The sequence below is a fragment of the Prunus persica genome, chromosome G4 (assembly GCF_000346465.2).
Source record: "Prunus persica cultivar Lovell chromosome G4, Prunus_persica_NCBIv2, whole genome shotgun sequence".
NCBI classification, from domain to species: Eukaryota; Viridiplantae; Streptophyta; class Magnoliopsida; order Rosales; family Rosaceae; genus Prunus; species Prunus persica.
Genome location: NC_034012.1, coordinates 23,413,737 through 23,432,259, shown reverse-complemented (window position 1 = coordinate 23,432,259; position 18,523 = coordinate 23,413,737). Strand labels below are relative to the sequence as shown.

General features: G+C 37.0%; 1 long non-coding RNA gene across 1 annotated transcript; it reads right to left on the bottom strand.

The window, feature by feature from the left end:
• LOC109948928 lies at positions 6,046–8,668 on the bottom strand. Its single transcript, XR_002271382.1, has 3 exons — positions 8,277–8,668; positions 7,327–7,390; positions 6,046–6,263 (listed from the first exon to the last, which is right to left on the bottom strand). It is a non-coding gene; the product is annotated as an uncharacterized LOC109948928 (long non-coding RNA).

Below are 18,523 nucleotides of genomic sequence, written 5' to 3'. Positions count from 1 at the left end.
TATCCGAAATACTTAAAAACCTAAACAACATGAACAATATCAAATGCTTGGTTTCCCAAATGCTTAAACAAGAACAATATCAACCTGAACAATATCCATTCCCACTAGTTTGACTGATTCATCAACAACATAAGTTCTTATACAAAATGCCATCTTAAGAACTTTAGTACACATCAAAAGCTCCCATATAAAGTCACTGCAAAAACTGTCAATTTAACCCATTTTTTGTTCCAATTTCCTATAAAAAACTATCATCCAAATTCACATCAAAACCTATCAATTTCTATCAGTTATCCAACATCAAAAACTATCTAAACCAATGTATATGTTAACTGCCATCCAAATTCATATCAAAAGCTAACATCCTAAACCCTTTCTTCTTCCAATTTCCTATCAAACTCTTCATGGTCATCCCCTTTTAGCTAGAGACTTCAGTCTTCTTTTTTGGAGTGATGGTGCTAAGACTTGTTGTGATGAAGAAGGCTGTGAAGTTGGAAACTGCTGTTTTGATGAAGAAGGCTGCGAACTTGGAGTTGAACGTGGAAGTTGTGAATTAACCCTTGTAGCTGAACTTCGAGGTTGTGAATGAACTCTTGAAGTTGAACTTGCTTGCCTCATCTTGCCTCATCTTGTAACCTAATTAGATAATGAAAAATCTTATAAAAAATTGGCATAATATAATAGTAACCCTAATATTGAAAAAAAAACTAAAAAAACTACAAATGACAAAAAGTAACATTTAACTTTGGTATCATTTGCCTAACTTGAGCACTTTGAGGTTGCAAACCAAATCACAAGATTAGTATTGAATTAAGTACATCAACTTTTTAATAACTTGAGCACTTTGACGCTGCAAACCAAACTGAATTAATACTTGTTTTTTTTTAGGACGTCCCAAATGTTTTCTTGTTGTGGCCCTCTTGGCCACATTTAGTGCATTTGAACTTGTCATATATCCACCTCCTCAGTTTGTTTCCTGATGTGGGCTTTTACGTACTCAAATAGCTATAAACAGTAATTGTGATTAATTAGTGTGATATACGATTTTGCTTCCTAGTGTGGAGGACAAGGCCAATTCAAAAGGAGATGTGTTGGGGGAGGGGGTTGGGGGGGGGGGGTGGTGGGGTGTTCATGGGTCATGTGTCTTGCCTTGTGCTCGATAGTGGTTAGAAAAAAAATTAAAAAATGAAGCTACAACCCCATGAATCATGGTCTTCTTGTAAATAGTTTCAGTTTGGCTTTTTCAATGTGAGTTGACTAGACTCTGACCCAAAATGTTCTCCATTGGATTTTGATATATCATCTTGTCTTATAGCTAGTTTCTTTTTTGGTGGTAGATAGAGAATAGTTGTTTCCTTTGCAATTGCTGCCATGCATTTACATCCAATGATCTAGGCAATTGAGGATTTGATGTCCCACCGATAAGATGTGAAATGAAAATATGTTTTTGAACCTTGGCTTCAAAAAACCAAACCAAAGAAAAATCTCATCTTAATGTGAGGTGAGGTCAGAGTCATCTGAAACCCTAAAATATAGGTTCGGTGGAAGAGGTGGAGGCCATGGGCGTGGTCATATTATTCGTTTGTACTATGTAGTTTACAATAACTCTTCCAACCTATGTTGAAAAAAATCAGACAAAAATTCATTGCTTTTTTTGTGCCAAAAAGGAGGAAGATATATCAAAGTCCAATGGAGAACCCAAATTGATTTTTTTGACCATACATAACCCTACAATAACCCTACATAGATTTTTTTTGACCTTTTTTGGATTAATGTGAGGTGGAAGAGGTGATTTTTTTTTCAATATTGGTTAGGAGTCTATGTGTTAAAATTATGTTTTGTGTTATTTTTAATTTTGTTAGGTTTAATTATTTTTTCCAAACAAAACCATCTAAAAATATTAACCGATAATATTCAGTAAGCTTTTGTTTTTGCTTAACTTACTATGCATATAGTAATAACAGACCTGACAATAAACTATTCACTTCTATAATAAATACATATGTACACAAGCTATTAACTTCTACACACACAAACAAACAACAACACATGCAGTAAACTTCCAAGGAACAAATGCAAGAAAACAACGAAGGCTCCCACCAATTGTTAAGCAAACAATTTCAGCATTTGAATATGATACAAACTCTACAAAAAGTTAGATAAACATGGACCACACCTGTGCAAAAAGCCAAACAAATAAGCATAAAGAAAACCCAATTTCACTATCAAAATATGAACTCAGCTGCCACACATGTGTAGACAAAAACTTTTATTGTAATCGACTCTGACCGGGCTTGGCAGTGGTTAAAATAAAATTGAAAAAGGAAGCTACAACCCCATGAGTCATGGCCTTCTTGTAAATAGTTTCAGTTTGGATTTTTCAATGTGAATTGACTAGACTTTGACCCAAGATGTTCTCCATTGGATTCTGATATATCTTCTTGTCTTATAGCTAGTTTTTTTATTTTATTTTGGGTAAAATAGAGAATAGTTGTTTTCTTTGCAATTGCTTCCATGCGTTTACATCCAATGATCTAGGCAATTGAGGATTTGATGTCCCATCGATAAGATGTGAAATGACAATAAGTTTTTGAACTTTGGTTTCAAAAAACCAAACCAGAGAAAAATCTCATCTTAATGTGAAGTGAGGTCAGAGTCATTTGAAACCCTAAAATATAGGTTTGGTGGAAGAGGTGGAGGCCATGGGCGTGGTCATATTATTCGTTTGTACAATGTAGTTTACAATAACTCTTCCAACCTATGTTGAAAAAAATTATACAAAAAATCATTGCTTTTTTGTGCCAAAAAGGAGGAAGATATTTCAGATTCCAATCAAACGATCTAAAAATTTTAACCGATAATATTCAATAAGCTTTTATTTTTGCTTAACTTACTATACATACAATAATAACAGACCTGACAATAAACTATTCACTTCTATAATAAATACATATGTACACAACCTATTAACTTTTACACATACAAACAAACAACAACACATGCAGTAAACTTCCAAGGTACAAATGTAAGAAAACAACGAAGGCTCCCACCAATTGTTAATCAAACAATTTCAGCATTTGAATATGATACAAACTTTGCCAAAAGTTAGACAAACATGGACCACACCTATGCAAAAAGTTAGACAAACAAGCATAAAGAAAACCCAATATCACTATCAAAATATGAACTCAGTTGCCACACATGTGTAGACAACAACTTTTATTGAAACTGACTCTGACCGGGCTTGATAGTGGTTAGAAAAATAAAATAAAAAAGGAAGCTACAACCCCATGAGTCATGTTCTTCTTGTAAATAGTTTCAGTTTGGCTTTTTCAATGTGAATTGACTAGACTTTGACCCAAGATGTTCTCCATTGGATTCTGATATATCTTCTTTTCTTACAGTTAGTTTTTTTTTTTGGGGTAAATAGAGAATAGTTATTTTCTTTGCAATTGCTGCCATGCGTTTACATCCAATGATCTAGGCAATTGAGGATATGATGTCCCACCGATAAGATGTGAAATGACCATATATTTTTGAACCCTTGGTTTCAAACAACCAAACCAAAGAAAAATCTCATCTTAATGTAAGGTGAGGTCAGTGTCATTTGAAACCCTAAAATATAGGTTCAGTGGAAGAGGTGGAGGGCATGGGCGTGGGCATATTATTCGTTTGTACTATGTAGTTTACAATAACTCTTCCAACCTATGTTGAAAAAAATCAGACAAAAATTCATTGCTTTTTTGTGCCAGAAAGGAGCAAGATATATTAAAGTCCAATGAAGAACCCAAATTGATTTTTTTGACCTTACATAACCCTACATAGATTTTTTTTTTTACCTTTTTGGATTAATGTGAGGTGGAAGAGGTGATTTTTTTAAATATTGATTTGGAGTCTCTGTGTTAAAATTATGTTTTGTGTTATTTTAATTGTGTTAGGTTTAATTATTTTTTCCAAACGAAATGATCTATAAATTTTAATCAATAATATTCAATAAACTTTTGTTTTTGCATAACTTACTATGCATATAGTAATAACAGACATGACAATAAACTATTCACTTCTATAATAAATACATATGTACACAAGCTATTAACTTCTACATATACAAACAAACAACGACACATGCAATAGACTTCCAAGTACAAATGCAAGAAAACAACGAAGGCTCCCACTAATTGTTAATCAAACAATTTCAGCATTTAAACATAATACAAACTCTGCAAAAAGTTAGACAAACATGGACCACCCCTGTGCAAAAAGTCAGACAAACAAGCATAAAAAAAAAACCCAATATCACAATCAAAATATGAACTCAGCTGCCACACATGTGTAAACAACAACTTTTATTGAAACTGACTCTGACCGGGCTTGATAGTGGTTAGAAAAAAAAAATGAAAAAGGGAAGCTACAACCCGATGAGTTATGGCCTTCTTGTAAATAGTTTCAGTTTGGCTTTTTCAATGTGAATTGACTAGACTCTGACCCAAGATGTTCTCTATTGGATTATGATATATCTTCTTTTTTTACAGCTAGTTTTTTTTTTTTTGGGGTAAATAGAGAATAGTTGTTTTCTTTGCAATTGCTGCCATTCGTTTACATCCAATAATCTAGGCAATTGAGGATTTCATGTCCCATCGATAAGATGTGAAATGACCATATATTTTTAAACCCTTGGTTTCAAACAACCAAACCAAAGAAAAATCTCATCTTAATGTGAGGTGAGGTCAGTGTCATTTGAAACCCTAAAATATAGGTTTAGTGGAAGAGGTGGAGGGCATGGGCGTGGTCATATTATTTGTTTGTACTATGTAGTTTACAATAACTCTTCCAACCTATGTTGAAAAAAATCAAACAAAAATTCATTGCTTTTTTGTGCCAAAAAGGAGGAAGATATATTAATGTGAGGTGGAAGAGGTGATTTTTTTCAATATTGGTTACGAGTCTCTGTGTTAAAATTATGTTTTGTGTTATTTTAATGGTGTTAGGTTTAATTATTTTTTCCAAACGAAACAATCTATAAATTTTAATCGATAATATTAAATAAGCTTTAGTTTTTGCTTAACTTACTATGCATATAGTAATAACATACCTGGCAATAAGCTTTTGTTTTTGCTTAACTTACTATGTATCACCCAATGTAGCCTTGTACTTAGTTCGCCACTGGGCGATACAAAAATTCTAGTACATGTACGCATTTATCATACTCTATCATAATTTCCAAATCGAAAACGAATACTTTCTACTCGATTTATGCAGGTTTTAAGTAAGGTATTGGTGCTTATATGCTTGTAATTTCTAGGGAGGTTCACGAATGCCTACTTTTACTATCTTTTGATTTTGATGGTGGTTTTGCATAAGGTACTTTGGAAAAATTTGTCACTTTTTGGTTATAATTTTTTGAGTTTTCAAGGCTTTATATGAGTTATAAATTGATTTATGACTAGAGATGCATGGTTTACGCATGTATACACTCATGAGTTGGGTTGAGAAAGGATTAGGAAAACTTTGCTTTTGAGTTTGTGAGGTTGCTTGTTTAGTCATACTTTGTTTGAGATTAATTTGTGTAAGGCTTTTGAAATGATTTGGTTTAAGTTTCTAGAAAATGCTTTTCAAACCCACTTAAGTACGCATTTTAGGTTGCCTTCGGAATATATGTTGCCTTCGAGATATTGAGTTGCCTTCGGATGTGGTTATTTTACCCTCTTGTCTTTGGAACCGTCTACGCGTGTATGACATGCCTGCACATGTATCGGGGACACTCGACATGTGTGGTTACAAGATATGCCCGCAAATGCGGATTGGCTCTGCATGTGTGGTTGCCAGGATATATGTCCACATGTGTACACATGTGTTACGTATACGTTGACAGGACCCGACCCAATTTCCACTTTGGAATTCGAGCCAAGTCCTGTGCGTGTCCGACACCTGGCGAATGTCGGGCACAAAAGGACCTTTTTACCCTTCTTGTTTCAAATTCTTTTTAAATTCTCCCTTAGACTTCTGCCGAAATTTCGGCAGAGTCTCCCCTGTATTTTGACCGAACCCAAATTTTTCCACCTGTTAAACAATCAAAAAATCCACACCAACTGCCATAATAGAATAACCAAGTATTCACCAACTCCAGTTTTCCATTAAAACTATATATCAGAGCATTTTCTAAAGTTCACAGAGTTTCAAGAACTTTTCCACAAAACTCTACCTCACTTGGTGGCGCGGAAGCTAGGGATGGCCCGGTGGTGGATCCTACGCACTTCTACGGCCTGGGGGCGAAAAACAGGTTGAAAATGTGAGTGGACAAAAATTAAGTTCTTGAAAATAAATTTTATAAACATAGTAACCCCCATTTAAAAATAAGCAAGGATTTAAATCGAGGGTTTGTCTATATTGCAATACAAGGTATTCAAATAAGCATGTAAAAACCTACTGATGAATGTGCTCGTATAACTGAACAAATATGTAAAGATATAAATGCACGAATATCAAAGAAGCTGATATAAAATAACTGAAAGTCATAATCGAATAAAAGAAAACTCAAAATCCTTTGAAAATACCACCTATTTGTACCCCTGTCATATCCGTCAATTCCCCTGGCAGGTCTCGGGCGCCACGCAGTCTACCCGAGCCGCAAACTGGCGAAATCAGGGGACTATGATCAGCCTGATCTGCCGGCAGATTCCTCGATGACACCAAGTCAGCTCGAGTCGCTCTGGCAGGATGCAGGGGACCGTAGTCAGCCTGATCCGCAATCCTGGCAGGTCTCGGGGACACAGAGTCAGCCGAGCCGCAATCCTGGCAGGTCTCGGGACACCAAGTCTGCCGAGCCGCAAATCCTGGCACTCACGGTCCGAGCGTCCCCGTAACTCGTGAGGCAAAGTCAAGTGCACTGACATAAACTGAAATTGGACTGGATGTCCGTAGACATCGGTCCAACTCTGGGTAATCACCAAGTAAAGGGTGGGTACATGGTGGTTCTAAAATAAACTATTTTTAGAAAAATCTAATAACTCACTGCCTTTTTGTGAAACTGAACTTTAACTGCTGTCTCCTCTGATAAAGTTCTCAAACTCTGCTTTTTATATTACTGAGCTTCAGTAACTGAACAACACGTAAATCAAAGTATTGTACAGCACAAATCACGTTCGAAATGAATAGTTCATAAAACTTCTTCCATATCAAATAATGACATTAACCCATATAAACTGATTTGTAAAAGCTTATTTGTATAAAATCATTATAAAAATCACTTAAGTAATCTCATTTATATAATTCATTTATGATATAACTCATGCATATAAAATCATTTATGAAAGAAAGTCCACTCACTGATGGTCCGAGCTAATTGGACCCCTCGAAGGTCCCTCCTGCAGGTCGACTGAACCTCTGGTGCCTGATTATCCATGAATAATAAATCAATAAACTGCTGAATAAAAAGAATTAAATTAAACACCCTGCCCCCGGCTTCTAGAAATACGTGCACTCATTTTAAAGTACTCTTATGCCGACATTAGCTTTTTAGACAGTTAGAACGGCCTTAAAAGACCCGAAGCCTTACTAAGCGATAAACATCCAGATCGGCTGATCCGGGACCCCGTGGGTTTGCGGTCTCCGATGGCCAATCTGGGCTCCTCTGAAGGTTCCTTACAGAGAAGGAACCATGTTCTGCGAGTTTGGTCCGAAACGGATGGTCGGATTAGCCAAAATCGCGTTATCGCTTAAAATCTAAACCCTAGCCCCAGGGTTCGCGATTTCGGAGTATCCGGGACTCCGATTCGCAATCCGTCGAATCCTACACGATCCTGAAATCATGTAGACCGACATATCCAAAATTCAGCGTGATCCGACGATTTGACGACACTGCACCCACGGATCGCACGATATGGAAAATCCGTTCGGGGCTCAAACGGACTCCGAATCGAGATCCGCGAAATCCTACGCGCTCGTGACGACACGAGGATCACAAAACTGCACAGAATTACTTCACCACCCTCGCCCACGCGCCCCAGCACGCGCGGGCAGAATCGGGTGTCTAAAGCGATACCGGGTGGCAGAAAAATCTCGGAACTAAGACTCCAAACTCCTATCCTGGGTAAAAAACCCCATTTGGAGTCAGTTTTGTTCTTGGACATACCCCAAAAAGTGACCATAAACAGTAGATCTCGGCGGCCGAAGTTTCGGCCAGAATTCAAGTCGAAAATTGATCGCTTTAGAGCTAAAATCGATCGAAACCCATACATCCATCAGCTAGAACACGAAAAATAGCTGAGAAACCATACCTTACTCGATTGATTTGGTGGAGAAACGAAGGAGAAATTCGAGCTGGAAGATCGGGTGAACTCGGGTGAACATCCGTCGGAAATCATGACTTTCCGATCAACTCCGGGCGACCCAAGGGTGGATGATGGTCAAGTCGTGACGGCGAGAGGGAGGTGGAGCCGACGGTGCCCACGGCGGAGATCAGCTCGGCCTGTGGTGGCCGGACCGTCGCCTAGACGTCGAAGCATCGCACAGCTGGGTGCGACGGGAGAGGGAGAGAGGAGAGAGAGAGAAAACTGACGGGGGAGAGGAGAGAGAAGGGATAAAAATCTGACTTTTTTCCAAATTACCGTTTTGCCCTTCGCGGTATTTAGACCATATCTTCTTCGTTACAGCTCCGATTCGGGTCTACTCTGTGTCTATGAACTCGTTTCACCCTGCTCTACGCAACGGCATAAGCGGAATTGCCAAATTCTTTCTCGATCAAAAAGTCAATTTTCCCCCTATTAAATAATGCGAGGGCAAAATAGTCTTTTTACTAGAAGATATTATCCTTACTTTTTAGATATTTTATTTCTTTTTAGATATTTTGTTTTGGGTTATTACATACGTGCGGTTGCCATGATATGCCTGTACATGCATCGATACGTTCTTCATATGCAGTTGCCAAGATTATTGCATGCACATGTTGATTTGTTCTTCATGTGTAGTTGCCAAGATAGTTCCTCGCCACCCTGCTCATTTTGTGTGCAGAGGGTCGGCCAACTTTCCTATAGGTACCCTTAGGTGGAGAGTTATACATGTATCAGTTGATTTATGAATAGATTTTTGTATTTGACTTGAGTTCATTATTTATCTTTTGAGATCGATTGTTTCAAGAATTTTAAATTATGATTGAGATTGGATATGATTGATGTAGAAACAATTACCTTTCAAATTTGGTTTCTTTGTTCTTCATTTGACTTTTGGAATTTTATCCTTGTTGATTTGGAGCTTATTATCTTTACTTGACAACTCTTGTTATTCCTCTTTTTATGTACGAATATATAAAAGGTTTTCAAGTGGTTTTCAAACAATTACCTTTTAAACGAAGGGGTTAGCATGTTGATTATAATTAAGGTGTTGTTAAACGAATCCTGAAATTAACTTAGTATACCCTATTATCAAATTATTTATTGAATTATAAATTTACCCTAATATAAAATGACCAAAAAGGATATATTGAATTGTGAAACAAATGTAATCTTAATAAATACACCCTACTTACCATATTCAACTCTAATCAAACGTAAGCGTATTAGAGCGACAAAATCCATCAAAGAAGAGCCTTTGAAAAGGGTAATTTTAGGCAGCATACCATATTTCTATACCACATTGTGCATCACCTCTCTAATAGAGGTGGAGCCTACCTCTATTAGAGAGGTGGTAAACAATGTGTGTAAGTAGTATGCCTTTAAAGCCAACTAATTATACGATAATTAATGTTAAGGACATCTTATATAATGACTTATTAAGTTATTCATAGGTAAGACCGGTTGTTTTCAACCATGATATTTGATATATTATCATAACAGTAAAACATCTACAATCCTAAGAATATATAAATGTACATGAGAACTATGTAATGAGATTGCATACATCGAGACTTATCATGGTCCATAATTCTAAATATATTCCTGGTCATAGAAGTATCATTTGGACATTGATATTCCACTAAGACTAGTACATACAGTATCTTCTCTATATGTAGAAAATGACAAGGTTTCAAGTCATTAAGTGTACTGACACCAAGATATATGTGGAGGTGCTTGCAGGAGAATAAGTACACTGAATGTGATCAAATATATGAGTTCTAGAATGGAAGTCTTTACTCACATGTCACCCTAGAACTCATAGATTCAATGGTGCAAACTAATCCTTAGACCTGAGACATCATAGATGTTTTGTGGCTATATTGTTTATCTTTGAGGGCACTATATAGTTGTATTGTAGAAGACATGACCTAAAAGTGTTTAGGACTCTCAATAAAGTCATGGCGGCAAATGAATGTACAATAAGGAATCTCTATTCTCAATAAAGAGAAAGAATGCTCCAATGATATGATTAATCAAATCTCTGAGCACAGTAGTGAGATTTGAAAGAAGAAGTCTTCAAATCTTACTAGGATAATCATATAAAGGAATAATTCACAATAGAATATTCGACAACAGATTCCATTTTCTAATAATGTGAATAAGGAGTATTGTACAAGAGAAGGATTCAATTGCACACGGTCATTCCAATTTGAATAGGTTCTTCCCTATACCCTATTTAGCTTGAATAACCATGACATGCTGCTAGGCATCAACCATGGTTTGTGGAAGTCCTAAAAGGTTCAATCATTATTGACCTTCATTAATAGGAAGAATTAAATAGTGAGATTCAATTCACAAGTCAACTCAGAGAAGTTGAGTCAACTTACTACCTTGCTAAAAGGAACCTATGGATCGCACATCGAGCAATGAGATTAGAGGTACAAATGAAGAGAAAAGAAACTAGGAGTCAAGTCAAAATCAACATGTTTGACCAAAGCAATTGACCCAGTCAAATAGTTTGACCAAATCAAATTAGTAAGATTATAATAATGATTTAAGAGTTAAATCATAATTCATATTTAAGAGTTAATTATGGAATTAACTTTGACATAAGAATTTGGATTGGGCTTTAAGTATCATTTAAAGGAAAAGGAAAAATACTCAAAAGCCTATTGAGCCCATGGACAAGTGTTGTATGACAACATAAAATCCACAAGACCCAACATGAGCCCACTCTCCACCTTGGCCGGTCATGAGGAAGGGATTCTCTCTCTCTCTCTCTCTCTCTCTCTCTCTCTTTGTATGCTTTTCTTATAAAAGCCAAAAGATGACTCAAAACCTAGTTAGGGTTTTTGGCATTCCACTCTTGGGTTTTTGATGTGTAGGAGAGACATCCTCCCTCTCATCTTTCTTAGCCAAAAATCGGTCCAACCTAGAGAAAGACTATCACCTAAGTTCTCTAGGTTGATTTCTCTTCATCTCTAGTCCATTTTGGTGTGGTGAGGTAGAGGACTCCTGACAGGACCCGACCCAAATTCCACTTTGAAATTCGAGCTGAACCCTGTGCGTGTCCGACACTTGGCGGGTGCCGGGCACAATGACTAAATTGCCCTTCTAGTTAAAATTCAAGTTTATTACAAATTCAACTTCTGCCGAGAATTCGGCAGAGCCTTCCCTGTAATTTGATCATTTCCCAAAATTTCGACCTATCAACAAAGCATATATATAAATATCTCAACTGCCGGCATGCTTCGAATTTACATCCAAACAGTTCTGATAAACTAAACGGTCTCAGGCCACACAGAAAGTCCTAGGGCAAGTCATCAGAGCAACTAATTCAAGAATATACAATAGAACAATTTGATTTCAAAAGATAATTCTATATAAGAGGGAGAGTGGAGCGGAGTGTGGAATCTGCCCGGTGGTGGCACTCTGGTGCACGTCTATTTGCCTGGGGGAGCAAAACATTCAAAAATGTGAGTGAACAAAAATAAAGGTTTAGAAAATAGCATATGAACATACTAACCCCACTGTAAAAACAGTTATGCAAAACTGAATTATCCTCTTTATTATATTCGTACTGAAATCAATGCATTCATATATTTATATACGTATATGCCAATCATACTCATGGTCGATAAAACTCTCTTAAAAGCATTGAAATCAATTTAAAACTACCACCTAGGTGTACCCCTTTATTTCCGTCAATTCCTGATATTCGTCAATTCCTTATATGCCATCAATTCTTGATATCCGTCAATTCCTCATGTCACAATTTGTGACACGTCCTCGCAGGTCTCGGTAATACAAGGTCGACCCGAGATGCAATCTCGCAGGATTCAGGAGACCTTTAGTCCACCTAATCCGCAATCTCGCAGGATTCAGGAGACCTTTAGTCCACCTAATCCGCAATCTCGCAGGATTCAGGAGACCTTTAGTCCACCTGATCCGCAATCCTCGCTCCCACAGTCCAGGCGTCCCCGAAACTCGTGGGACAACTGTCAAGCACGCTGACTAAACCAAATGCAACTATTATGTCCATGGACATTATCATAACCAAAGGCAACAATTTATTCCGCAGACAATATTCATTCCGAAGGCAACATTTAATCTGAAGGCAACCTTGGGTACATAAGGTAGTTTTTGAAATAAATACATATTTCTGAAAAAGATTAGAATTTATAAAACTATTTCTTAATTATCCTTAAATCATGCTGCCATTCAATCCGATAATATCTCAATCTTTACTTTCCATATCCTTTTAGCTTATTCAACTAGGCAGCATATAAACAAAGATATTTAACTTCAACAAATCATGCTAGGAAAGCCATAATCAATAAAACTTATTCAAGATCAAATAAGGAAATTCAATTGCATAAAAATCATTTATAAAACAAAAGTCCACTCATTGCTGGTCTGAGCTAGTTGGACCTTTCGAAGGTCATTCTTGCGGGTTTGCCTGAGCCCGTATGCCTGATTAAACCATCATAATATTTTATTAATAATCTTGCTCAATATAATCTTTAATCAAAAACCACGAACCCCGTCTCCTAAAAGTGCGTGCACCAATTTAAGATAATTCCTATGCCCACTTAAGCATTTCGGATGGTTCGCTAAGCGATAAACTTCCATATTGGTCAACCCGAGACCCCGTGTGGTCCACGACCTCCAATTAACACTCCGAAAGTTCCTATAGGTTATACATATTTTAATAATGATGCCCTGCAAGTTTGGTCCAAATCGGACGGTCGGATTGATCACGATCGGATGATTACGGTTATTTAACCCTAGGGTTCACGATTTCGGAGTATCCGGGACTCCGATTCATGATCCGTCAAATCATATACGATCCTGGAATTACCTAGATCAACATATATTAAATTGATTACGATCAAAAGGTTCAAACATATCGAACCCGGATAATGCCTAATATGCGATATCCGATCGATGACCAAACGATAACCAAATTGAAATCCAAGCATACCGTTGTGCTCGGGATGACTTGGGAAACATTCTAGGACAAAAATCAAACATTGGCACCCCGGCGACGCATTGCCATGCGCCGCCACTGCCGGCGGGTGTATTGAGTAATTTTCCGGCGATCGGAAAACTCCAAACCGCCGGCCAATAATCATACCTACGGATTAAGCATATCAAGGCGAGTAACTTTATACCTTGGCTCGATGATCTATTCCACCTTTAAAGCCCTCGAACGAAGCTTTCTGTCTCATAAAAACCTAGAAAATTTTGGTTTCGAAATCAAAGAAATTGGAATGGATTCACCTCAGGTTTTCAAGGAATAACACAAAGGGAAGGTAGGAGAGTAGTTTGGGTGTAATTACCTGAGTTGTGGCGGTCGGCATTGGCCGAAAATGGCGTCGGGAGTTGTTGTTTCGAAACAGCCCGAAATGGCTCGATTTTCGATCGATTTCTTGGTTTAATCGCTTAGAATCATGGCTAGATATGGCTATGTATGGAAAGAGCAGAGAGAGAGAGGAAGAGTTTGCAAGTTTTGGCACTCTATTTGGTGGCTGGACGGAGGAGAAAACTGAGCTTGAAAATGGCTGTTCGTGATATTCCCGAAGGAGAAGAAAAATCTGGGTTTAAGAAATCTGAACTTCGAAAAATTTATGATTATGTCACTGGACTTCTATAGACCATATCTTCTTTGTTACAACTCCGATTTGAGCCCACTACATGTCTATGGACTCATCTCGACATGCTCTATGCAACAATGTAACTGAAATTCCCAAATTTCTTCTCGAGCGAAAAAGTCAACTTTTGACCCAATAAAATATTCCCGGGATAAAATAGTCTTTTTCCATAATAAATTAATAATTAAAAATTGAATTAGGATCGGGTTGTTACAACTCCACTCTTGGAGTCTTGGGTTGAGGAGCCTATAAGAAGAGGAAGAAAAGAAGACATTTTCCTACAAAGGTGTTCATTCTTGGCTTGTCAAAGAAATACTCTTCAAGGGTAAAATGACAGGATACAACCCAAATTCCCCTTTGGAATCTATATCGAACCCTGTGCGTGACCAACACCTGGTAGGTATCGGCACAATTGTCCAAAATACCCCTTCTTGCCCTGGTTCAAAACTATTTATTTTCACCTGTAAATATCACAGTTTAATATTTCCCAACTTTAGCATACACAATGCTAACTCACACAATTTACTAGATGGGCCTCCAGCCTCAAATTCAACTTTACCAGGGCAATATCAACGTAATCTACGAATTTGCTTGTTACTTTACAATTAGCCATAATTTCCAAAGCATAACTCAACTGTTTATTTTGCGGCTGCACTTAGGTTAACCTAGGTTGCCTACATACCTTTACCGAGGGATCAAGCCACACGTAGTTCTTTCTACAAGAAAATAAAGTTCAACCCATATGTAAGCACATAAATTAAATATTCCTTCACACTTTCCCAAAACCAAGAACTTCAAACTCCAATCAATCCTTTGAAACTTAAGCAAAATATATTGATTTCAGAACAATCTTCTACCCATCACATGTGTGCATATACAAATACATATATAGATAAAGAAAAATTAGGTATTAGACATAATTAACTTTACTAATTAGTATTTGAGACTTTAGGCATTCTGGTTTGGGTTTTAATACCTAGGAGAGAATTTTTATTTTTTATTAGGCCAAAGAGGAGGCTCAGATTCGTTGGGCCGGCTAAAAAATAAAAACTGAAAAGACAATTCTACCATTCTTTTTAAAAAGCCTGGCCCATCTTTAAACCTTTCAAAGTAAATGACTCTTTCATCCCTGGCTGTTTAAACCACACGCGATTTGGTCTTGGTTTCTCTTTCGTTTTCGTTTGGCTTTGAGGTTTTGGAGCTCTGGTTCTCGTTCAGTGGTTGGAGCTTCAATTTTCTGGTATATTTTCATTCCTTTTTCTTCGTCTTTCTGTTTTCGTTTTTCTGCTACATTTTCATTCAGTTTGCATGCGGAATGACGGTCAGTTTTGGTCGATTTCTGTTCTCCTTAGTTCAAATATTTCGAGCTCAGTTTTGTGGCCCGATTTGGTGGCGCGATCTTTTGGCGTTCAATGCTAAACCTTATCTTCTTCGTTTTGTTTTCGTATTTGATTTTGAGCTGCTGTTTGGTTGAGGAGATTGTTGGCAGTCCTAGGTGTTGAGGTATGAGTACTTTAGAACCTTTTTTTGTTTATATCGACTTATATGTTTTTGGAGTTTAGGTTTAGTACTTTGATCGTGGTTTCCTTTTCGTTTCTATTCGAAGTTTTTTGATTTTCTGGCATTGCCGTTTCTGTTTGTTGCAGTTTTTTAGCAGAAACTACAGTGCAGTTTCTGGTTTCATAAACTACATTGCAAGTGTATGGTAATGTTACAACTTCTTATGGACTTGAATGAGTTTTCAACTTAGTTTTAGGACTTTGAACATGGCTTTTCCTTTTGGTTTCTATTCAAATTTGAGCATATGTTTTGTCATAAACTGCACTGTAGTTTCCGTTTGTTGCAGTTTTTTACAAGTCTATGGGAATGTTACAGCTGCTCATCTACATTATTTACTGATTTGAATTGTTTTCTATTTTTCTTTGTTGTTTTGTTTCCATTTTCAAGGCTATTGGAGGTTTGTGTGATAGCCAAGGGCACATATAAATAGGAAACCATTATGTTTTCAGTTTCAAAAAAGTCATCCGTGGTTGATGTTTTGAAGACTCTGTGTCTAAGGTTTAGGGGTTTGCAGTTGGGTAGTTTCATGTTATGGTATTCGCTGCCCAGTTATTTGAGTTGTTTACTAGAAACGAATAGTGATTTAGACATGATGATGGCATATTTTTCGATATCAAATTCGAAGAGTGGAAATTGTACTTAAGGATTTATGCAGGGGCAATGAGTATAGTGGTGATTTTTGTGGAAATAAGGAGTTGATAGCATGTGGAAGACATAAATGAATTTTTGGCAGGTCGAAGAGAGGAAGTGCCAAGCCTTTGTTGTCTTATGAGTGGGAGAGGTACATAAATCATATGGCGCAGAAGTTTGACGCTGGTGTAGAGGAGTTCTGGTTGAAATTATGCAAGTATGCTATTGAAATAGGATTTAATTTTTTATATGCCGGCAATGACAAGAGGCGGGTGATTGTTGTTTGTTCGAATTAGAAGTTGGATGGTTAGTTGGCATGTTTATGCATCTCATCGTGATCTGCATTATTGTGTTGTGTAACATTGCTTGTATGTTGTCAATTGTTCTTTGAGCATCCATAAATTGCACTGTAGTTTTCGATTTCTTAATAATTTTTGCAAGTCTATGGGAATGTTGCAACTGCTCATGAACTTAAATGTGTTTTGAACTCAATTTTAGTGCTTTGATCATGGCTTTTCCTTTAGTTTTCTTTTCACATTTGAGTAGATTTGTGTTCATAAACTGCACTGTAGTTTTTGTTTGTTGCAGTTTTGACCAGAAACTGCAGTGCAGTTTCTTGTTTCATAATTCAATTTCAGAATAATATTTGCAAGTCTATGACCATGAATGTTACACCCGCTCATGGACTTACATGTGTTTTGAACTTCGTTTTAGTACTTTGATCATGGATTTGCCTTTTGGTTTCCTTTAAAATTTGAGCACATTTGTTTTTATAAACTGCACTGCAGTTTCCATTTGTTGCTTATACTTGTGCTTTTGGTTTTGTTTTGCAGGGATTTATCCTTTGGCTTTTGGAGTTGTTGATTCTGAGACAGAGGAGAATTGGACATGGTTTCTTCAACATTTGGCTGCTATACTGCTACCGATGGGGAGAATGATGATTTTTTTTTTTCTCGAACCACAAGCAAGGTTTGTTAAATGCAATGGGGGATGTGTTTCCTGGATGGCCTCATTCTTACTGTTACTATCACCTCAAGCAGAATTTGATTTCAAAGTATCCAAAGTTGGGTTATGGGAAACTGCTCCAAGACCATGTTATCAATCTATTTAGTATATGGTGATTGTTGAGAGTTCGAAAGTGAAAACATTTATATCTGATTTGTCTAGAGATCACTATGACAATGTTTTTTTTTTCAAAGGAATGCATTATGGGGAGATGACAAATAGTTTAGCTGAGTCGTTTAATAACAGGGTTGGTGTATTTCGAGATTTGCTGGTGTTACCTTTGATAGAAGGGATTCGACATAAATTAATGCTATTGAATTCTCAACGACGAATTGAAGCGGAGAAGTGGACAACAATTTTGTGTCTGGAGGGTGGTAGGACTTGGGTAGTTCGTCATTCTAGACGCACTATTTTTGAAGTATTTGCTGATTATTCCATGATGGTTGATCTTGGGCAAAGGACATGTTCATGTCGTCTTTGGCAAGTTGATGGTTTTCCTTGTACGCATGTTGTGGCTGCAATTCTAGCAAAGAAAGATTCGGTTTATGATTACGTTGAGTGTTACTACAGTTCTGACTTCTTTTGAAAAACCTATGCGAGTCCTACTTTTCCTATTCCAAATATTAGGAAAGGCTTGGGCAGCAACGGTTTAGCTGTTGGAGTTGTGCTTCCCCCAATTACAAAGAGGATTAAAGCTTTTGGTGAAGTTACAAGGCCATTGAAATGCATTCGGTGCAGTGTTGCAGGGCACAATAGGAAGACTTGCAAGGCCGTGATATGAACATTCCTTCTCAATTGACGATTACTTATGTTAGATATGGTTTAGTGAATGTATAGTCAGTTTCTTCTGCATTGCAGTTTTTGCAAACACTGCATTGCAATTTTTAGTTGCTTTTAATTGGCTACATAGCTTCTAGTTGTATATTATGATTCTTTTTTGAAGTTAATGAAAATTATACAATTGTTTCATCAATGGATATTCATTTTTAACTGCCATTCAATGCTTGTTTTAACATTTGAGCAGATTTTGTTTCATAAACTGCACTGCAGTTTTCGTTTGTTGCAGTTTTTGGCTAGAGACTGCACTTCTGCAATGTAGTTTCTTGTTTCATAATTCGATCTAAGAATAATTCTTGCAAGTCTATGGGAATGCTGCAACTGCTCATGAACTTAAATGTATTTTGATATTAGTTTTAGTACTTTGATCATGGCTTTGCCTTTTGTTTTCTTTTCACATTTTTTGAACAGTGTTTTTTCATAAACTGCACTACAGTTTCCGTTTGTTGCAGTTTTTAACCAGATGCTGCAGTGCAGTTTTTTTGTTTCATAGTCCGATTTCAGAAT